The 23,501-nt window shown below is 47.6% G+C and overlaps 1 protein-coding gene across 1 annotated transcript in view; it reads right to left on the bottom strand.

Moving 5' to 3' along the window:
• PTPRT (protein tyrosine phosphatase receptor type T) overlaps nt 1-23,501 on the bottom strand; it is an 813,408-nt gene that overhangs the window by 378,168 nt on the left and 411,739 nt on the right. The gene's annotated exons all lie outside the window — the stretch shown is intronic.

The following is a 23,501-nucleotide window of genomic DNA, read 5'->3' as shown; positions in this document are numbered from 1 at the left end:
ACAAAGGTAGTGTTACTCTGTGTTTGCTCCTCCCCCTGGTCCCATCACATTCTCTGAGAACTGCTCTAGTGTAGCCTGGAGATCACCAATTTGCTTTTCTGCAGAATCAGGATTATTCGTATTTTCCTTGGTGTTCTTGCCTCTACTCTTTCTGAATGGTGTTATACTGCTCATCATAAAAGCCATATCCTTCCCATAACTTACTGAGTAGATTAAATAGCTTTCTACAAGCATCTTCTGATTTCTATGGTAAATAATTTTAAAATCTATTTTGTCTCTGAGGACTCGAGATTCATTCATTCAATAACTTATTTACTGCATGCCTATTCTCTACCTGGCACTCTTCTGGGTGCTTGAAAATATGCAGTAAACAAAGAGAAAAAAAAAAGTGGTCTCCTCTGTGTGCATTCCAGTGAGAGAAGACAAATACTAAAATGTATAATGAAATACATAGTACATCCAATGATAAATGCTAATGAGAGACATGAAGCAGAGAAGAGAGAAAGTGTGGTGCCTGAGGCTTCTAGTTGTTCATAGAAAGATCGAGGAAGATCTCCCTGAAAAGTGACATTGACTTGAAACAGGTGAAGGAACCACTCTGTTTATTTGGGGGAAGATCATTCCAGCCAGCAGAAATGGCCCTCACAAAGGTGCTGAGGGAGGAACACAGCTGGCATATCTGAGAAGAACAACAATTAGACCTCTGTAGTAAAGCATAGGCAGAAGGAGATGAGGCCAGAGAGGCAGCCAGAAGGAGTTGTGGCCACGTGGGGCCCCAAAAGCCACTGTAAGGACTAGGGCTTTTCATTACAGTGCCATGAGAAACCGTTGGAAGGTTCTGAGCAGAGGGTTAATGATATGATTTGCCTCATGGGTTCACAAGATCACCCTGGCTGCTGTGCTGAGAAAAGAGTGTAGGGGCCAGAGCTGAAGCTGAATGATCATTTAAGAGAGTAGTGTAATAATCCAGGTGGGACATCACAGTGGCCTGGACCAAAGAGCAAGGAGTAAAGGCTGTAAGCAATGGTCAAGGCCATGCTATTGACTGAAAGATAAGCCAAGAGAATGTGCTGATGGATGGGATGTGGGAAATATGCAGAGCTGCTGCTTCGCCCAAAGCAAAGGGGTGCCAACCACAGAGAATCCATGTTGAAAGGTATTTAGGGCCTTTGGGTATGATAAAAGTGAGCAATCAAGGTTTTTGACTCAAGCTACTAATAAAAGGCAGTTGGGATTAACGGAGATGGAGAAGACTGTGGGAAGAATGAGTTTGGTGGTGGCCGAGGGGTGATTGGGGAGGTCAGCTCTGGACATGTTTAATTCCAGAGACTGATTAGCAATCCAGCTGGCCAGGCTGAAGAGGCAGGTGGATAAATGACTCTGGAGGGCAGGGGAGAGGTCCAGCCCTGGACACCAATTGGGGAAACCATTAGTATATTGCTGGATTGTAAAGCCAAGATATTAGAGGAAATAATTAGGGGGAATCAGTATGGATCGAGGGTCAGAAAACTATGGCTACAGCCAAATGCAACCAGCTGCTTGTTTTAAATAAAATTTTATTGGAACCCTGGCACACACATTCATTTCTAGAGTCAGAGTGAGATATTTGAGATGGAGTTTACAGAGGTATTACAGGTTATTCTAAAATGGCCCCTTGCCCATGACTAACAGATATTTTTCAAAGATCCTTGCTTTGGTTTCTTTTTACATTCTGTTGATTAAAATCTGCGTTCCATGTCTGATATTGGCCGCACCGCTGAGTGTGTCCTCTTGGCAGAGAGTAAGTTGAAGGCTTTGTATACAGACTTTCATGTACAACACTCTAAAGGGGTTGGTGGTATTATCACCCCATTTCACAGACAGGGACACTGCCCTGCCAGGTATTTGAGTAACAAAGGCTGCATAACAATGTCGTGGATGGAGCCTGAATAGAGCCCACATCCTTCCGATTCCAAGGTATTTTCTGAATTGGCCCTTTTGTCCATATTCTAGTAGACGCGGGTTCAGAATGGCTGAAAAACAGTATCACCACCTGTGAATGGCAAAGCCAGGTCCCCTCTGCTGGGGACCAAGGCTCTTTTGGCCACACCACACTACTGCTCTCCAGGTCAAGATGTCCTTCCAACGAAGCAGACTTACTTTCTTTTGATTCAACTGGGTCCTTCCCACCCCTCTCTCTCTCTCTCATCATGAAAAGATTTCTTGGAGAAAGATTCTGCTTTCTTCTTATCTTCTCATTCTGTGTTACTTTAGTCTTTTTTTTTCTTTATACTTCTTTAATGAGCCCACAAATTCCCTCCCCACAATTTCATTTCTTCTTGTATCTAACAGCACAGAACTTTCCATCCTTCTGACAGAGTTCTACAACAAAGGTTAATTACTTTATAATTTCATTCCCTTAAAAAAAAAAGCACACTAAAATTGCTAATTTTAACTGTGCTTCTTGTCAGTAGGTTCATGTAAATTCACTGTAATTAAACCAGATGTTTTCTTGTGCCTAAAAGTCAGGTGGTAATTTAAGGGAAATTTTCATTTCAACATAAAGGGGACAGAGTGTAATCAAGGGAAGGTTTCTCCTTTCCTGCTTTCCTTTCTTCTTCCCATTTGCATATCTGGAAAGTGGGGCTGGTAGTGGTGAACCCTGCGGGCAGTCATGGGAAATCAGGAAGTTCGTGCAGAAAGAGCAGAGCTCTGAAGAGTCAACAGAGGTTCCCATCCTGTTTCTCTTGTCTAGGTCTTTTTTTTTTTTTTTTTTTGACCTCTCCATTCCAGGGGCCATATTTGTTGGCTGGTTGGTTCATTCTAAACAGACTCAGAACTAACTTAAGAAAAATCAAAATAATTTGAAAATGATTTGAAGGTCACCAGAATCTATAAGTGTGTCTGATGGAGACATGACAGACGTCCCAGTCTTGTGGAAGGAAAGATTTTTTTTCTGGATAATTTTTTACATTTTAAGATGTCATATATTTATCTTTTTTTTTTTTTTAAGAGAGAGTGCATGCAAGGAGTGCAGCAGGGGGAAGGGGAAAGAGAGAATCTTAAGCAGGGGCTGGATCTCACAGCCCTGAGATCGTGATCTGGGCCAAAATCAGGAGTCGGATGCTGAACCGACTGGGCCACCCAGGCACCCCACAAATATATCTTTTTAATGGAACTCTGCAGTGATGCATCAGTAAATGTTTCACAACCAACTTCCTAGCAAAAACAAAACACCGACATGTTTGCTGGTATCCATGGTGTAAAGTCGCCAATGTGACAATTTTGAGCGATGACTATGGTATAACATAACTAAGAGGTGAGAAAAGAGGCTAAGGAGAAGCTCTAGCAAGTCAGTATGAGTTGGATCTGAGTACAGATAGCATAAGTTACACCTATCCTCCCCTTCTTAAACAGTGCATATAAGCAGGCCCTGAGATATGGGGAAGAGGCATGGACTTTGATATGAGACATTCACTCACGAAATAGTTAATAAGCACCTACTATGTGCTTGGCAGACAATAAACGTGTGTGTGTCTGTGGACTTATGTACACACACATGCACACACAGCATTTCAGATGATGATGAATGCCATAGAAAAAATAAAGCACAGACGGTGTTGGGGAGGTTTGGTACGTTGTAGGATTATCTAATAGATGGTCAGGGGAAAGAAATCGTGGGTGAGACTTCAGGATCGATTTACTGGCTCTGCCACTTGTTGCTTGACAGCCTGGGACAGGTTCCTTGAACTCTCTGAGCCTCAGAGTTCTCTAAGCCATATTAAAAAGCACCAACACTGCAGGATTTGGTGACTCACTGCAGGAATGAAGGATATCAGCACAAGGCCTAAGTCAACACAGGCATTCACAAACCACAACTGCATTTCTCCTCACCTTGTGTCATATCTCAAGGTCATCTTTGTAAACCTCAAAACGTACTGAGCTCTAGTTAATGATGCTTTCAGGACCTGCTAAGGTGTGTACAGTTTCTTACCCTTCCACTAAATGACTCTGGATGGTTGCCTTGTTGTTTACTGCCTTTTATACTTTTCTTCTCACTTCCCTCTTTTCTAGATCTCGTGTGTTGCATCTTGTTACTATACATGCACCTGTCCCTAGCAACGTGCAGCATCCTTCTAGCTTCTTATCACCTGAGGAACCAGATACTGAGGCTTCTAGAAATGCACACAAAATACAGGCACTCATTCCTGAGACACGTCAGTCTTTCCTACAGTGCAAGTCCATTTACCATATTAAGTAATATATGTATTATATGTCATTAATCATATTACATATCAATTGTATTACTATATTTCACACATATTAATTATAATCAATTATATTTTATATACCTATTATAAATTCTAGGGGAGCCTCAAATTCCTTATTGTAAAATAGGAAAAATAATACTGTTTCCTTTCTCATATTTGGTGGTAAGATGAAGGAATCCACATTGCTAGTGAAAATGTAAAATGATCCAACTTCTGAGGAGGAGCGTCTGTTGACATCTAACAAAACTGCGTGTTTGTTTGTCTTTTGACCCCAGCAATCCCACTTGTAGGAATTTACCATGAAAATACAACTGCACAAATACCAAACCGCATAAGCACGAGGCTACTGGCTCCAGTATTAGCTGTCATAGCAAGTAATGGGAACAACCAAAGTGTCCATAGCACCCTGCCTGAATAAACCATAGCATATCCACATAGCAAGTCTCATGCAGCTATCAGGAGAATGATACAAACCCGTACACACCCATATGCAGTGGTTTCCAGAGTATGGTAAGTGAACAAAGACATGTGATGTGGCGTATACCTACTGTGCTATCCTTTATATAAAAATAAGAGAAAGAGAAATGATTTTTACCTTTTTTGCAAAATCAACTATAGGAAAAATCGTCTCTGAAATGAATAAAAATGGTGACCTTCCGGGTGTGGGCAGGAACAGTGTGAGAGACGGAGATAGCGGTACTACCTCTGAGTGTTTTTATTTTTTTTTATAGTTTTGACTTTTGAACCATTCAACTGTTTTGATTTTAAAAACAATAAAATTAAATCAAAAGGGGGAGGAGGCAAACCTTAAAATGGAAACAAACGAATCTAACTGGGCATCAAATGGATAATAAAACCTCACAGATCAGAGACTAAGCCTTTGAACATGGTATTTTGGTTGCTTAAGGACAGAAAAACGAAAGAAAATCTTTAACCTAACATACTAGCTTTCCTGTTTTTGGGGGATTGGTACTGTAATTCTGAAACTCTTTTATTATGCATTGTAGGATGGAGCAAATGAAGAAATGTGTGGATGGTGAGAACCAGGGTTCTCACAGGGAGAGAAAGGAGATCTCTGTATGGAATGAGGGTAAGAGGTGATTTGAATCAGTACAACGTTGTGATTTAAAACAGATAAATTATATCCCTCTGTTCTACCTCCTTGAAGAGTCTAGAGGCGGTAACACCCCATCGATCAAGCTAAGATGTATATCTTAATGCCAAAATACCACTTCCCACTGAAAGCAACCAGAAATCCTTAGACAAGTGGTTGACTTCAGGTCTGGGGCAGAGAGATTACAAGGGTGGTCTGGAATAATTTGTTATGGCAGAAGCAAGAAAGACTAATGAGAACACGTCAAAAGAACCTAGGAGCCAACCTACTAGCCACAGATGAGACAATGTGAGCATCGAAGAGAATTATAAATAGCACTGGATTTTAATCCAAGGAGTCAAAAACAAATGATCTATGAGTCAACGGGAATACTAAAAATGAGGAAGGGGATGGGGAGAAAAAACCCTTCTGTAAAGAAGAATACTAATTAATACATGTAGAGGGAGTGACAGATTAAAAATTCACTGTTTTAAGTGCCTGAGTGGCCCAGTTGGTTAAGCGTCTGCCTTTGGCTCAGGTCATGATCTTGGGGTCCCAGGATCGAGCCCCGCATCAGGCTCCTTGCTCAGAGGGGAGGCTGCTTCTCCCTCTTCTCCCCACTCATGCTCTCTGTCACTACCTCTGTCTCTCTCTCTCTCTTCTGAAATAAATAAACAAAACCTTTTTAAAAATAAAATAAAATTCATTCTGTTATAAATACCTGTAGTAACTGATTCAGANAACTGATTCAGGTGAGGATTATTAAGGAGGCTAAAACCACTGGGTGAAAAGTTCGTGGGGGAATCAGGGACTCACCAGACCTCTGAGCCCCTCTGCACAGAGTAGCTGATCTATAAAGGGAAAAGGACCATGTTTACAGCAGAGGGACTTAAATCTAAGTGACCAAAGGCAGCATATCAGGGGCTCCCTGACATTATGTAACCCTAGATACGATACAGTGAAAAACACACATCACCAACTCATGTGGCGTTTTTGCCAAAACAGTCTCTTTTCCTGGTTTTGCCGCATAAAATCATGCTTACAGTGATTGGAAATGTGAATGTGGATTGTCTACTTGATTATTTTTCAATTAATGCTAAGCTTCTTAGATGTTCTATACTATCATAGCTGTAACATATGCTCTCAAAGAGTTGAGAGATCAGATGTTGGGGTTTCTGCAATTTACTTTTAAATATTTAAATATTTAAAAATATTATATGTATCTTTATATGTGATAGCTCCATTTCAGACATATCATATATATATGATATATATACGAGATATATATATATATATGAATTCATATATATATGAATAAAAGAAATGGAACATGGTGTTCACCAATGATGAATCTAGGCCAAAGGTACTTTGCACTACTCTCAATTTTTCTACAGCTTGGAAACATTTCACAAGAAAATCTTGGGTAAGAGTCATTGTGTCGAGCGTGCCTAGTGGTGCCCAGCACAGGGTAGGCGCTCAGTCAACCAAAGTGGTGACCAACGTGAGACCATCTTCAACATTGTTTTTACGGTTCAAGGTCTCATAGGTTCCATTTCATAATCGTGACTGTGGCCTGGGGAAAGGCAGAAAAGGAAACACTGAATAAGTAAGCCACAGTTTTGTCTGAGTCGTCTGTGAGAAAAGGAAAAATAAAGAACCCATTTAGTCTCCTAGCTGCTTTCCACTGATGCAATGGGGCTCAGTGGCCACNCTCAGTCAACCAAAGTGGTGACCAACGTGAGACCATCTTCAACATTGTTTTTACGGTTCAAGGTCTCATAGGTTCCATTTCATAATCGTGACTGTGGCCTGGGGAAAGGCAGAAAAGGAAACACTGAATAAGTAAGCCACAGTTTTGTCTGAGTCATCTGTGAGAAAAGGAAAAATAAAGAACCCATTTAGTCTCCTAGCTGCTTTCCACTGATGCAATGGTGCTCAGTGGCCATGAGCTTGTTACGCCAGCGGTGGATTACTTTGTTGGCCCTCGAAGGCACTGGGGCACTGAAATTGCCAAATCTACAAATTCCCCAGAAGACAATTTTGGAGCAGAGACAAAAGCAGCATGAATCCAGGCAGCTCAATCCGAGAAGCTGCTCCGTGGTTTCCTGAGGCGGGGGNCACTGAATAAGTAAGCCACAGTTTTGTCTGAGTCATCTGTGAGAAAAGGAAAAATAAAGAACCCATTTAGTCTCCTAGCTGCTTTCCACTGATGCAATGGTGCTCAGTGGCCATGAGCTTGTTACGCCAGCGGTGGATTACTTTGTTGGCCCTCGAAGGCACTGGGGCACTGAAATTGCCAAATCTACAAATTCCCCAGAAGACAATTTTGGAGCAGAGACAAAAGCAGCATGAATCCAGGCAGCTCAATCCGAGAACCTGCTCCGTGGTTTCCTGAGGGGGGAGGGAGTTTCAGTTAATCCACTAGAGCCACGATCCAACCTCAGCCTGTCCTTGCGGTGAATGAGCTCCCCACAAACAGAAATGATGCCTCTTCCCTCCTTAGGACAAATGGAACCTGATCCCAGCAGAGAGAGGGGCCCGTGCTCCCCAGCAGTCTTCCCTCAGCACAGCAGGTCCCGAGGTGGGGCCTCGGCATAGTTGGGAGACTGAGGACCGCTGTCTTGGATGTTGGTGTTTTTAATATGATAATGTCCACATGTCTCTGCAGAGTAGGAATTGATGTTTTATTAATGGTGTTTAATTAAAGTTTAATTTCAAAGCATTGCTGCTCTTGAGTTATTTTGATAAAGGCTTTGTGATTTTTTTTCTCCCCCCTCTGGTGACAGGAAGGAGAAAGGGAGAGGTTGAGGCATGGCTTAGAGACGGGACTTGGGATTTGCTGTTGCACATGTAGGCAATCCTCAAAAAGCAGCGTGAGCGAGGTACGCAGAGCATCCTGGGGGAAACACGCAGAGATGCTCCTGGACCAAACCCTAGCATTGACGTGGACTCTGGAGTTTCCACGCTGAGTTTCAACAGTGGCGGCTCCTCGCTGTCTAATAACCTCTTGCCACTGAACCACCCTTCCTGCCCTGGCTCCGCTTCTCCGATCAGGCACTGACCATGTCACCACCCCTTGAGAGTCTAGGGCATATTTTCTCCAACCTGTTGGCATGCATGTCTAGAGCTCCGGAGAGGTGTCCTAGGGCAGGCTGCGGCCTTCTGCTTTGCTTGCATTCTAGGGTCCTTCAAGACATCTTTTTCTTCTGTGATTTAATCCAAATGTGGCAGCCACATTCATTGAAAACCTACAGCCTGCTGGACATCATTCCGATTTTTTTTTTTAAGATTTTAGTTCTAAGTAATCTCTATACCTAACGTGGGGCTCAAAGTTATAATCCCGNTTAATCCAAATGTGGCAGCCACATTCATTGAAAACCTACAGCCTGCTGGACATCATTCCGATTTTTTTTTTTTTAAGATTTTAGTTCTAAGTAATCTCTATACCTAACGTGGGGCTCAAAGTTATAATCCCGAGATCAAGTCACATGCTCTACCAACTGAGCCAGCCAGATGCCCGCATTCCAATTTCTTTACATACCATTCCTTTCACAGTGAGCATAACAACCTATCAGGTGGCCACTATCTGTATCTGAATTTCGGAGGCAAGGAAACTGAGGCACAGAGGGGGTCAGCAGCCTGTCCCAGGTGCGTGGCTCCAGAGCGCGCCCCCCTCTGTAGCAGCACATCCTTGTACCTGCCGGAGGAGACCTTGTGCATCTCTGAAACAGCAGAGCCATTCAGGGAATGGGCCGGCAGCTTCACCTGCAGCCAAACCCAGGGCACAGCTAGTGGGCTGTGGAAGGAAGCCTGGATCAGATGCCCACCCCTCTGCTGGAGGTCAGATGAGAACGGGTTCCCAGGAAGCAAGGCCCTCAGGTGGCCTGATGAGGCTGAACCAGGGAAGAACTGTGCCCCCACAGGACAGAGGTTCACTGCAAGGCCGGAAGGTGGGGGCCAAGGTGACAGAGGCAGGGTCTCCACTGCGATTACTATCTAGAGAATCAGAGTCTGCAGGGACAATGTCCTGCAGAGTCAGTGTGACAATGAATTTAAAGGGTGGTCACAAAGGGTCTGCCACGTAGGTGAGTTGTGTACAATTTCCAGTTGTAAGATGGGATTTGGGGAAAGGAGAATTGGGGGACAAGATGAGCAGAGGCTGGCAACTTTCCTCTTTCTCCATAGGGAACAGTGCAGCTGAGGATGTGGTTCTGGACCCCAGCGGGGGCCATCACTCAGGGTCCTTGAACCTGCTTATGTGAAACAAGAGTGCTAGGTGGGATTGCCATGGGAGAGGCTCTGCCTGGAAGTTCTAAGGCCCGTCTGGGTCACGTGGAGCTATGTGCTTCACGTGGCTGACCCTGACAGTGCTCTGCCCATTCCTTCCCATCTCTTTATACCTTCTTCATGCCCCTCCACCTTTTGCCTGCATGTGCAGACAACTAACACTTCCTGAGAATTTCCTTCCCAATCCTCCCTCTGCATCCCAGCCCTAATCATGCTGGCAGCTCCTTCCTTGATCGGGAACAAGAGTGATGCGTGACCAGCCCTGCAGAGTTCTCCTGTGGACCAGGTGGCAGCCCCCTTTGCTGGACATGGCCTGAAGTTGCACCTTAGTCTCCTCTCCTTCCTTGTCCTGCCCCCACCTCCCTTCCCAGAGTCCCTGGGGAAAACTTCTTTAATCTATCACCTGCACCCAAATCCATACCTCACAGTCTGATTCCAAAGAAATAACTAAAGATGCCCCCACAAAGCCAAAGACAGCATGGCTGGAAGGGAAAACTGAAATACGGCCATTGAAAAGTGTTTTCTAGGTAAGTCCTAGAACCAGCAAGTTCTGCCGTCCCATAAATGAGATAACTGCTGTGGAGGAGTTCCATGCAAAATGTAGTGGGAGCCTGGGAGGGAACACCCAAGTCGGCTTGGAGCAGTCAGGGAAAGCTTCCTGGAGGAAGGAGCATGGGAGCTAAGACTTGAAGATGAATACAGCTTGTCTCACAGACATGGAGGGAGCGGCCATGGCAGTAGGAGAAATAGCATGGGCAAGGACAAAGGGTGGGAAAAGTGATGTGTTCTAGGAGCTCCATGTGGTTCTGGAGTCCCAGAGACTCAAGGTAAGAGGCATGCTGGGAGGTAAACTGCATGAAACAGACTTGTCAGAACCTTGGGGGGCAGGGCAGGGGAGATGAAATGGAGGATCCCAGGATCATTTCAGGTCTTTATTTTGATCTATTGGATGCAGTTCACTGACATGTGGAACACAGAATGAGAAATCAGTACGGAAGGGGAGACTGGTTCAATTTGGATGCTCTGAGTTTGAGCTGTCTGTTGGACACCTGGGTGAGTACTGGGTTCTGGGTGCATCCAATGCTGGAACTACAGAATTTACGTGTATTTTTTTATTTTAACTCCTACAGAATCTGGAGTGGTCTGACTCCCAGATTCAATGCGCTTGAATGGCACAATACACAATGCCTCTCTGGGAGGCACTGGTGTGGTTAATCACTGGACACCGAAGGTACCATAAAGTGAGAAGAGGGATGGGAGTGTGGAAGGGTCAAACCTGAGTGTGTGTCCATGTCTAGGGGCACAGCGCCCCCCTGGAATTGTGCAATGCCCTTCATTAAAGACCCTGGCAAAGAGGGAGCTCTAGAGGAGGAAATTAAAGATGCAGGAAGGAAGAAAACCGCATCCCCGATGGGCGTGGCCCTGTGACAGGTTCAGCACTGCCCATTCCCAAGGAAGCACCCCCCTCCCTGCCCCACTCACCGTCCTCCTCTGTTTGCACCACCAGCTCCTCGCTCTCCATCCGGCCCTCGGGGTTGGACAGCAGCAGCCGCAGCCGGATGGTCATGAAGGGGCGCAGGCCCCGCAGGGTGTAGTGGGAAGAGGTCTGGATGACCTCCTCGGCCTCGTACTGCTGCTGGTTGAACACGTACTGGTACTGCACCGTCAGGTTGAAGCTGTGGCAGCGGGTCACCGCGTAGCCGAACGGTTCCCACTGCAGGGTCAGCTGCCGCGCGCGGATGTCTACAATCTCCACATTCTGCGGGCCGTGCACGGGGTCTGCAAGACACACACACAAGACACGGGGGCTTTGAGGACTGTCCTGGAGCAGAGGTGGGCGTTCTGCTACAACAGAGGGGACCGGCCCTCCAAACCGAGCTCAGTCTCAGCCTTCATGATTATTGCCACAGAGAATACAATTTAACATTTTTCTGTAAATCAAACTCTCCTTTCTTATTTCAATGCAGGCATCTAAAAGAAAACGTAACTGTATAAAGGGAAACCCCGAATCACTTGCCATACCTAAATGTTAACCGTTAAAAAAATGCAAAATTGTTAAGTTTATAAGGTTCATCAGGGTATCCCCCAAAAACTACCCTGGATACCACCAACAGCACACACAACACTCCGGGGATATACTAATTTAGACGGTTGCTGGAGTTCTGACATGCCTTATGTTTAGTCCAGCCACATCCTCTCCCCTTGGGAAATCAGTCCCCTCGCTCTCATTAACCACACTGCAAATCCAGCCACAGGCTCAGCACGCAGGGCTCGGTCTCGCCACGTGGTCACAGGCGCCACTAACTACACCTTGCAATTTCCCCTCCTTCCACTGACAACACGACTCATCATTTCCTAGCCTGCAACGATAGCTCTTGACCTTCTTTCTCTCCTTTCCACTTCTTTCCAAACAGACCCCTTCAGAGACATCATGCTAAAAACAGAATTGGGGGCACCTGGGTGGCACAAGTCAGTTAAGCGCCTGACTCATTATTTTGGCTCAGGTCATAATCTTGGCTCAGGTCATGATCTCAGGGTTGTGAGATCGAGACTTGCATCGGACTCGGTGCTCACAGTGGAGTCTGCTTGAAATTCTCTCCCCGCTCCCGCCTTTCCCCCTGCTCACACACTCTTTCTCTAAATAAATAAATAAATCTTTGAAAGCAGATATGGTCATGCCCTCACACTCTATTGCTGTGCCATTCTTCCCCACGTGGCCCCAAACGCCCATATATAACATTGGCTGTCTAATTTTAGTACCAATATTCTGTTTATACTTCATATAAAATAGATGCTTTTGTACAAAACAGATTATAACCAACGAAACACAAAAAAATCCCCGCATGTGAAGTCATTCTGTAAAGCTTAGGCATTTCTTATAATAGAAGGGTAACTTCTTTTGTGATCAGCATCCCCTTATGTTCTTGTGTTGACTATCTTAGCTGGAAGTAGCTAAGGACAGGCTAAAGATTATATCAGTATTTTCCCTCCACACTACCCACTGGACTTTATCACGTTCTGGCATTCCTTTTGTCTGTCTTTTATTTCATTTATAAAATGGGAGTAACGATAATACTACCCTCACGGGTGGGTAGCGGGGGGCTAAATGAAATGTTTGCAGAGCAGTCAGAATTGTACCTGGAACTTAACAAGCAGTCAGTATATGGTGGTTTTTCTTTTGCAGTAATAGGAATAGCGACACAAATGATAGGGCTTCATATGCTGTCTCTACTCTGAAAGTCTTCTAAGTGGCAGTGCCGTGAATCATCCTTATGCAAAATGATGGATTCTATCTCCCTAAGAGCATTTAGGGGTAAGGCTGCCCCGTGCCAATGTAGCAGTAAGAAAGAGGGCAGGACTTGATGCAAACTGAGTTCCCTGACCTGCCCCTATAGGGAAAAATGTCCTGTGAACTGTGTCAGAGCCCTACCAAGGAACACACTTCCAAGCAGTCTTCTTTTGAGAAGGATGCCCAGAAATGTCAGGGAGTCTGGCAAACCAGCCCAGATCTGCTCCCGTGCTGCTGGGGACAGCAAGCAGCCTGGCTCTGGATCGACTGAGGAGTTCACGGTCACTTGTATAGCCCAATTATTCATGTTCACAGGTCCTTTGTGTAAAACAGAGCCAACGTTCCAAAAGCAAACGGGTGACTTTGAAAATGTGACATTGAGCAAGCTGTTGCTGAGGGTCCAATGCTGAGCCCACACAGAATAAGGTGAAAAGTGTGGTCCCCATAGTGGGGGGGTTATGATGCAGTGTGGCCAACTGGTTTAACAAGTCCTGATGGCATGAGGACAAATGTACAAGCACAGATGAGCGAGAAGCTGCCTGCCTGGGAAGTCCGCGCATCCCCACCGCCCTCGCCCAGCTGGAGCGTTTCTGCAAAGCCCAGATGCCAGAACTCCCCCAGCCCTGCTCAGCACCTTACAACGCTCCTTCTCCGGGGGTGCCTTCAAAACAGATCCACACCCCAATAAGATAATCACTCCTGGGCTCTCTTGCCTCATCTCCTTAGAAAGTGAGAACAGCAACATGTAAGATCCTTTTAAATCTAAGAGTTGTCCATTTTGTTAAACATCTTAAGATGTACTACAGCCCATGTTAAATATTTGGGGGGGGGATCTCCAATATGCCCTTAAAGCACAAATGAAACAATAGAAATAAACACCGTTGATGGCCAGCTGCCATGGTGCTGGGTTCTATCACCTGCATCATCTTGGGACCCTGTGAGGGAGGGACTGAAGGCCAGCCCCACTTTACAGATGAATAAACTGAGGCCAGAGAGATCCAGGAACTTGTGTAGAGTAGCAAAACCAGCAAGTGGCAAAGTAGGGCTTGAACTTTGATCTACCTGACTACACGCCTAATGTGCAAAGTAAGAAACCATGCCCGACCGGAGGAGTCTGCAGAGAGAGTCAGGGCAGGTGCTCTGTATGCCAAGAGGGAAGCGGAGCCGGCCTCTCCCAGCCCTGTCTCCTGCACTCTGCCTGACCCTTCCCCTCCCTGCTGGAGCTGGGCCACACCTTCTCCGGCTTTCACTCCCCTCCCACTTTGTCTCCTCTCTGAAAATGTCCTTGCTGCGTCCCTGGGCAGAGCTCAGTGGCTATTTCTTTCTCCTCTTTTTCACCGTTCCTTTCTATATCCATTTTCCACAGTCGGCAGCTTTTCAAAAGTTGTTCCTGCCCACTAGAACGTAAGCCCTGTGTGTGAGAGCAGAGGCTTTGTCTGCTCCTCCCAGGAGCCCACGGCCAGCCCAGAGACACACTCGGGAGGGCCCCAAGGAGTATCAAGCCAATGGACAGATGCCCCGTTTTGTAGACCTCACCACCATCTGTGAGGAAAGCATCACTAGTGTTGTCCGAGAGGAAAGTAGAGCTCTGCGGGCTGTGCCACATGGTGAGTGCACGGCTGTGATTGGAAGTCTTCGAGGGTCCAGTGCCCCTGTGTCTGTCCTGCATTGTGATACCACGGGGCACTGAGAATGAATCAGCACGAACCTGAGGCCACCTGGGAAGGATGCTGGGAGGAGGCTGAGAACTGTCAGGCAGAAATGCTTGACCCTCAGAGAGCCAGGGGCCCGGCTGGAGAGGGCAATGCAGGACTCAGTCACATTTGGTGCTCAGTTGACCACTGGCCGGTCTTCCCACCACTAGTCTCGGCTTATCCAGAATTCTCCACACAGCTCACCTGGGCAGCTGTGCACTCACACACCTTTCTGCTCTTCTTAAAGGAGGGAGCAGGCCGAGGTGCCTTACCCAAGAGGGGAAGGGATGGTGCAAGCCTGCCCCGGAGCAGAGACTCCCTCCCAGAGCGGAAAGGTCAGGGCACTGGGAACATTAGTTTCCTCTGAAGCCCATGCCACTGTCGTCAGGTCACAGGGAACAGCGGAACCTGATGGGGCCAGAGCCAGACTCTGGCACTCACTAGCTGTGTGACCTTGGGCAAGGGCACTTCATCTCTGAGCCTCCATTTCCTTGTCTATAAAGTGGAAATTATTGCACTAATCTCAGAGAGCTGTTAATGAGTATAAAATGAGCTGTAAAGGGAGAGAGAAAATTGCCTCTAACAGTGGGCATTCCTCTTAGATAAAATGGCCTTTCTTGGAGAAATGCCTTAAGAAGTTTATTTGGAGCACAAGCTGCATCCCCAGGGCCTTGGGATCAGTTCTGCTCAGCCTTCAGAGGAAGAGAAAAATGAATCCACTTGTCAGCTGGGATTGAACAGGAGAAGATGGGGGCGAAGCCCGGTGTGACTGTTCTCCGTGGGATTCCGAGATCTTCAATAAGGTCCTCAAAATAACACAAAATGGTTTGGACCTCCTGTGGATTCTAGAAAGGGCTGAGATCTGCATGCCTCCCTTGGGCCACTGAAATACCACCTGGGAACACAGGGACTAGAGGCAGAAGGCATTTGGGAAATATGGCCACATGTGTTACTGATAACCTTGAGGCATGACTTTGGGCGTTTTCCAGAGTGTGAAAATTAAGACCAAGGAAGGCTCAGGTCCTATGCAAAAGGCAAGATGTCCGGTACAGCTGTGGGTGAGACAGGTGTGGAGGAAAGTGTTTGGAAAGTTCTAGAACTCCCGCTCCAGAAAGGGAAAGACAGTGGCTACTGATGACATAGTAACTCTGGGCTAGGCACTTGCATGCTGAACGCAACTCTCTGGCAGAGAAAACCGAGGCCAACGAAGGGACGTGACTGACCCAGAGCCACACAGCCCAGTCACCAGCTCTGGGCTCCCACGGCACTTAGCACAGGTGTCCAGCCCACTCAGCATTTGTCTCACTTTCTAGGAACAGCTTGTTCATTTATCTGTCACTCCTCCCAGGCTGCCAGGGACCACATTCTGTTTGTCCAGCAAGCCCCAACACATGGTGCAGGGTCTGTCGTGGGGCCAGTTCATGTGTATTAAACCGCGATGAACAGATGGTGACCTGTTCTTGGGAACTGAACTCAGACCCTTGACTCCACAGTCCCAGTTTCGTCCCCGTCACGATGTCATGGAGTCTTCACGGTGAACATATTTATTTTTGCATTCAAGCAAAAAGAATGCCCTGAAATCCACACGATGGAAACGGATTTTCAAAACGTGTGATGGAATCATTCATGCTTTCAGTCCGACCCCTCCCCCGAAACCTCAGCCTCTAAACCCAGCCTCTGCTCTGGCAATTGTCTGTAGCATGGAGAGTCCTGGGTTTACATGGGGGTCGGTGCAAACAAGTTGGAAACTGCCAAAAAAGTCTTGTGTGTGCAGTGGAGATTGGTTTGTTGAATTTACATCCCCCATGTAAGTGTGTCCCAGCCTCCAGCCTGGGGTGGTTTCAGCCACCAGATAAGGCCACGCCCACATGACCTTCTTAAGTAACAGCCTCCAGGCCAATGAGAAGACAGACAGTGGGGAGAGAGTGTGGCCTGTCCGGCAAGCTGCAAAATCTTCCTCTGATGAAAAATCCAAGTGGCTTGGCCTCTGGGTTCTTTCTCTCTGCCCTTGGACCTGACAACAGGGGCCCTGTCCTGAGCCCTGTGCATTAAGGAGCCCATACGGGCGCTCCTCGGCCTGTGCCCTCTTCCTGCAGCAGGAGTCAGTGGGCCTTTAAAGCATCCATCTGCATCCCATACTCCCTATTCTGGACCAGGATCCAAGTACATGATACCACCAGAATTCCCTGCCCCAGTGCCCGAAACTCATTTCTGGGGCCTGTGTGGACCTCTTCCCTTGGTCTGCCCTTCCTCAGACTATATCCCATGTGTGTGCATCCCTATGCCTAAAGGGTAACCAAAGAATGGCCATTTGGGGGGAGTGGACAGAACCTGGACATGAGGACTAAAGTCCCCACACAGGTGTGCATGAAGCTTTTGCGGGGAGGGGTAGAGTCAGAGGGAAGGGGAACACAAGGCTCTATTTGTTCTTGCCCCAGACCCTATTGTTTTTGTACAGGTTAGGGACAGGTGTGCATGTGGGTCTCTGTGTGACTGACTGACTCATGCCTTCAGAAGCCCCCTCACTCCCACAGCTGCCTCTGGAAGTCAGGCTGGTCCTGACCTCCCATCACTTCTCNTTAATCTATCACCTGCACCCAAATCCATACCTCACAGTCTGATTCCAAAGAAATAACTAAAGATGCCCCCACAAAGCCAAAGACAGCATGGCTGGAAGGAAAACTGAAATACGGCCATTGAAAAGTGTTTTCTAGGTAAGTCCTAGAACCAGCAAGTTCTGCCGTCCCATAAATGAGATAACTGCTGTGGAGGAGTTCCATGCAAAATGTAGTGGGAGCCTGGGAGGGAACACCCAAGTCGGCTTGGAGCAGTCAGGGAAAGCTTCCTGGAGGAAGGAGCATGGGAGCTAAGACTTGAAGATGAATACAGCTTGTCTCACAGACATGGAGGGAGCGGCCATGGCAGTAGGAGAAATAGCATGGGCAAGGACAAAGGGTGGGAAAAGTGATGTGTTCTAGGAGCTCCATGTGGTTCTGGAGTCCCAGAGACTCAAGGTAAGAGGCATGCTGGGAGGTAAACTGCATGAAACAGACTTGTCAGAACCTTGGGGGGCAGGGCAGGGGAGATGAAATGGAGGATCCCAGGATCATTTCAGGTCTTTATTTTGATCTATTGGATGCAGTTCACTGACATGTGGAACACAGAATGAGAAATCAGTACGGAAGGGGAGACTGGTTCAATTTGGATGCTCTGAGTTTGAGCTGTCTGTTGGACACCTGGGTGAGTACTGGGTTCTGGGTGCATCCAATGCTGGAACTACAGAATTTACGTGTATTTTTTTATTTTAACTCCTACAGAATCTGGAGTGGTCTGACTCCCAGATTCAATGCGCTTGAATGGCACAATACACAATGCCTCTCTGGGAGGCACTGGTGTGGTTAATCACTGGACACCGAAGGTACCATAAAGTGAGAAGAGGGATGGGAGTGTGGAAGGGTCAAACCTGAGTGTGTGTCCATGTCTAGGGGCACAGCGCCCCCCTGGAATTGTGCAATGCCCTTCATTAAAGACCCTGGCAAAGAGGGAGCTCTAGAGGAGGAAATTAAAGATGCAGGAAGGAAGAAAACCGCATCCCCGATGGGCGTGGCCCTGTGACAGGTTCAGCACTGCCCATTCCCAAGGAAGCACCCCCCTCCCTGCCCCACTCACCGTCCTCCTCTGTTTGCACCACCAGCTCCTCGCTCTCCATCCGGCCCTCGGGGTTGGACAGCAGCAGCCGCAGCCGGATGGTCATGAAGGGGCGCAGGCCCCGCAGGGTGTAGTGGGAAGAGGTCTGGATGACCTCCTCGGCCTCGTACTGCTGCTGGTTGAACACGTACTGGTACTGCACCGTCAGGTTGAAGCTGTGGCAGCGGGTCACCGCGTAGCCGAACGGTTCCCACTGCAGGGTCAGCTGCCGCGCGCGGATGTCTACAATCTCCACATTCTGCGGGCCGTGCACGGGGTCTGCAAGACACACACACAAGACACGGGGGCTTTGAGGACTGTCCTGGAGCAGAGGTGGGCGTTCTGCTACAACAGAGGGGACCGGCCCTCCAAACCGAGCTCAGTCTCAGCCTTCATGATTATTGCCACAGAGAATACAATTTAACATTTTTCTGTAAATCAAACTCTCCTTTCTTATTTCAATGCAGGCATCTAAAAGAAAACGTAACTGTATAAAGGGAAACCCCGAATCACTTGCCATACCTAAATGTTAACCGTTAAAAAAATGCAAAATTGTTAAGTTTATAAGGTTCATCAGGGTATCCCCCAAAAACTACCCTGGATACCACCAACAGCACACACAACACTCCGGGGATATACTAATTTAGACGGTTGCTGGAGTTCTGACATGCCTTATGTTTAGTCCAGCCACATCCTCTCCCCTTGGGAAATCAGTCCCCTCGCTCTCATTAACCACACTGCAAATCCAGCCACAGGCTCAGCACGCAGGGCTCGGTCTCGCCACGTGGTCACAGGCGCCACTAACTACACCTTGCAATTTCCCCTCCTTCCACTGACAACACGACTCATCATTTCCTAGCCTGCAACGATAGCTCTTGACCTTCTTTCTCTCCTTTCCACTTCTTTCCAAACAGACCCCTTCAGAGACATCATGCTAAAAACAGAATTGGGGGCACCTGGGTGGCACAAGTCAGTTAAGCGCCTGACTCATTATTTTGGCTCAGGTCATAATCTTGGCTCAGGTCATGATCTCAGGGTTGTGAGATCGAGACTTGCATCGGACTCGGTGCTCACAGTGGAGTCTGCTTGAAATTCTCTCCCCGCTCCCGCCTTTCCCCCTGCTCACACACTCTTTCTCTAAATAAATAAATAAATCTTTGAAAGCAGATATGGTCATGCCCTCACACTCTATTGCTGTGCCATTCTTCCCCACGTGGCCCCAAACGCCCATATATAACATTGGCTGTCTAATTTTAGTACCAATATTCTGTTTATACTTCATATAAAATAGATGCTTTTGTACAAAACAGATTATAACCAACGAAACACAAAAAAATCCCCGCATGTGAAGTCATTCTGTAAAGCTTAGGCATTTCTTATAATAGAAGGGTAACTTCTTTTGTGATCAGCATCCCCTTATGTTCTTGTGTTGACTATCTTAGCTGGAAGTAGCTAAGGACAGGCTAAAGATTATATCAGTATTTTCCCTCCACACTACCCACTGGACTTTATCACGTTCTGGCATTCCTTTTGTCTGTCTTTTATTTCATTTATAAAATGGGAGTAACGATAATACTACCCTCACGGGTGGGTAGCGGGGGGCTAAATGAAATGTTTGCAGAGCAGTCAGAATTGTACCTGGAACTTAACAAGCAGTCAGTATATGGTGGTTTTTCTTTTGCAGTAATAGGAATAGCGACACAAATGATAGGGCTTCATATGCTGTCTCTACTCTGAAAGTCTTCTAAGTGGCAGTGCCGTGAATCATCCTTATGCAAAATGATGGATTCTATCTCCCTAAGAGCATTTAGGGGTAAGGCTGCCCCGTGCCAATGTAGCAGTAAGAAAGAGGGCAGGACTTGATGCAAACTGAGTTCCCTGACCTGCCCCTATAGGGAAAAATGTCCTGTGAACTGTGTCAGAGCCCTACCAAGGAACACACTTCCAAGCAGTCTTCTTTTGAGAAGGATGCCCAGAAATGTCAGGGAGTCTGGCAAACCAGCCCAGATCTGCTCCCGTGCTGCTGGGGACAGCAAGCAGCCTGGCTCTGGATCGACTGAGGAGTTCACGGTCACTTGTATAGCCCAATTATTCATGTTCACAGGTCCTTTGTGTAAAACAGAGCCAACGTTCCAAAAGCAAACGGGTGACTTTGAAAATGTGACATTGAGCAAGCTGTTGCTGAGGGTCCAATGCTGAGCCCACACAGAATAAGGTGAAAAGTGTGGTCCCCATAGTGGGGGGGTTATGATGCAGTGTGGCCAACTGGTTTAACAAGTCCTGATGGCATGAGGACAAATGTACAAGCACAGATGAGCGAGAAGCTGCCTGCCTGGGAAGTCCGCGCATCCCCACCGCCCTCGCCCAGCTGGAGCGTTTCTGCAAAGCCCAGATGCCAGAACTCCCCCAGCCCTGCTCAGCACCTTACAACGCTCCTTCTCCGGGGGTGCCTTCAAAACAGATCCACACCCCAATAAGATAATCACTCCTGGGCTCTCTTGCCTCATCTCCTTAGAAAGTGAGAACAGCAACATGTAAGATCCTTTTAAATCTAAGAGTTGTCCATTTTGTTAAACATCTTAAGATGTACTACAGCCCATGTTAAATATTTGGGGGGGGGATCTCCAATATGCCCTTAAAGCACAAATGAAACAATAGAAATAAACACCGTTGATGGCCAGCTGCCATGGTGCTGGGTTCTATCACCTGCATCATCTTGGGACCCTGTGAGGGAGGGACTGAAGGCCAGCCCCACTTTACAGATGAATAAACTGAGGCCAGAGAGATCCAGGAACTTGTGTAGAGTAGCAAAACCAGCAAGTGGCAAAGTAGGGCTTGAACTTTGATCTACCTGACTACACGCCTAATGTGCAAAGTAAGAAACCATGCCCGACCGGAGGAGTCTGCAGAGAGAGTCAGGGCAGGTGCTCTGTATGCCAAGAGGGAAGCGGAGCCGGCCTCTCCCAGCCCTGTCTCCTGCACTCTGCCTGACCCTTCCCCTCCCTGCTGGAGCTGGGCCACACCTTCTCCGGCTTTCACTCCCCTCCCACTTTGTCTCCTCTCTGAAAATGTCCTTGCTGCGTCCCTGGGCAGAGCTCAGTGGCTATTTCTTTCTCCTCTTTTTCACCGTTCCTTTCTATATCCATTTTCCACAGTCGGCAGCTTTTCAAAAGTTGTTCCTGCCCACTAGAACGTAAGCCCTGTGTGTGAGAGCAGAGGCTTTGTCTGCTCCTCCCAGGAGCCCACGGCCAGCCCAGAGACACACTCGGGAGGGCCCCAAGGAGTATCAAGCCAATGGACAGATGCCCCGTTTTGTAGACCTCACCACCATCTGTGAGGAAAGCATCACTAGTGTTGTCCGAGAGGAAAGTAGAGCTCTGCGGGCTGTGCCACATGGTGAGTGCACGGCTGTGATTGGAAGTCTTCGAGGGTCCAGTGCCCCTGTGTCTGTCCTGCATTGTGATACCACGGGGCACTGAGAATGAATCAGCACGAACCTGAGGCCACCTGGGAAGGATGCTGGGAGGAGGCTGAGAACTGTCAGGCAGAAATGCTTGACCCTCAGAGAGCCAGGGGCCCGGCTGGAGAGGGCAATGCAGGACTCAGTCACATTTGGTGCTCAGTTGACCACTGGCCGGTCTTCCCACCACTAGTCTCGGCTTATCCAGAATTCTCCACACAGCTCACCTGGGCAGCTGTGCACTCACACACCTTTCTGCTCTTCTTAAAGGAGGGAGCAGGCCGAGGTGCCTTACCCAAGAGGGGAAGGGATGGTGCAAGCCTGCCCCGGAGCAGAGACTCCCTCCCAGAGCGGAAAGGTCAGGGCACTGGGAACATTAGTTTCCTCTGAAGCCCATGCCACTGTCGTCAGGTCACAGGGAACAGCGGAACCTGATGGGGCCAGAGCCAGACTCTGGCACTCACTAGCTGTGTGACCTTGGGCAAGGGCACTTCATCTCTGAGCCTCCATTTCCTTGTCTATAAAGTGGAAATTATTGCACTAATCTCAGAGAGCTGTTAATGAGTATAAAATGAGCTGTAAAGGGAGAGAGAAAATTGCCTCTAACAGTGGGCATTCCTCTTAGATAAAATGGCCTTTCTTGGAGAAATGCCTTAAGAAGTTTATTTGGAGCACAAGCTGCATCCCCAGGGCCTTGGGATCAGTTCTGCTCAGCCTTCAGAGGAAGAGAAAAATGAATCCACTTGTCAGCTGGGATTGAACAGGAGAAGATGGGGGCGAAGCCCGGTGTGACTGTTCTCCGTGGGATTCCGAGATCTTCAATAAGGTCCTCAAAATAACACAAAATGGTTTGGACCTCCTGTGGATTCTAGAAAGGGCTGAGATCTGCATGCCTCCCTTGGGCCACTGAAATACCACCTGGGAACACAGGGACTAGAGGCAGAAGGCATTTGGGAAATATGGCCACATGTGTTACTGATAACCTTGAGGCATGACTTTGGGCGTTTTCCAGAGTGTGAAAATTAAGACCAAGGAAGGCTCAGGTCCTATGCAAAAGGCAAGATGTCCGGTACAGCTGTGGGTGAGACAGGTGTGGAGGAAAGTGTTTGGAAAGTTCTAGAACTCCCGCTCCAGAAAGGGAAAGACAGTGGCTACTGATGACATAGTAACTCTGGGCTAGGCACTTGCATGCTGAACGCAACTCTCTGGCAGAGAAAACCGAGGCCAACGAAGGGACGTGACTGACCCAGAGCCACACAGCCCAGTCACCAGCTCTGGGCTCCCACGGCACTTAGCACAGGTGTCCAGCCCACTCAGCATTTGTCTCACTTTCTAGGAACAGCTTGTTCATTTATCTGTCACTCCTCCCAGGCTGCCAGGGACCACATTCTGTTTGTCCAGCAAGCCCCAACACATGGTGCAGGGTCTGTCGTGGGGCCAGTTCATGTGTATTAAACCGCGATGAACAGATGGTGACCTGTTCTTGGGAACTGAACTCAGACCCTTGACTCCACAGTCCCAGTTTCGTCCCCGTCACGATGTCATGGAGTCTTCACGGTGAACATATTTATTTTTGCATTCAAGCAAAAAGAATGCCCTGAAATCCACACGATGGAAACGGATTTTCAAAACGTGTGATGGAATCATTCATGCTTTCAGTCCGACCCCTCCCCCGAAACCTCAGCCTCTAAACCCAGCCTCTGCTCTGGCAATTGTCTGTAGCATGGAGAGTCCTGGGTTT

This window comes from Ailuropoda melanoleuca, chromosome 13, assembly GCF_002007445.2.
Source record: "Ailuropoda melanoleuca isolate Jingjing chromosome 13, ASM200744v2, whole genome shotgun sequence".
Lineage (NCBI taxonomy): Eukaryota > Metazoa > Chordata > Mammalia > Carnivora > Ursidae > Ailuropoda > Ailuropoda melanoleuca.
The sequence above is the reverse complement of the archived record's forward strand: the minus strand, read 5'-3'. Positions and strand labels throughout refer to the sequence as shown.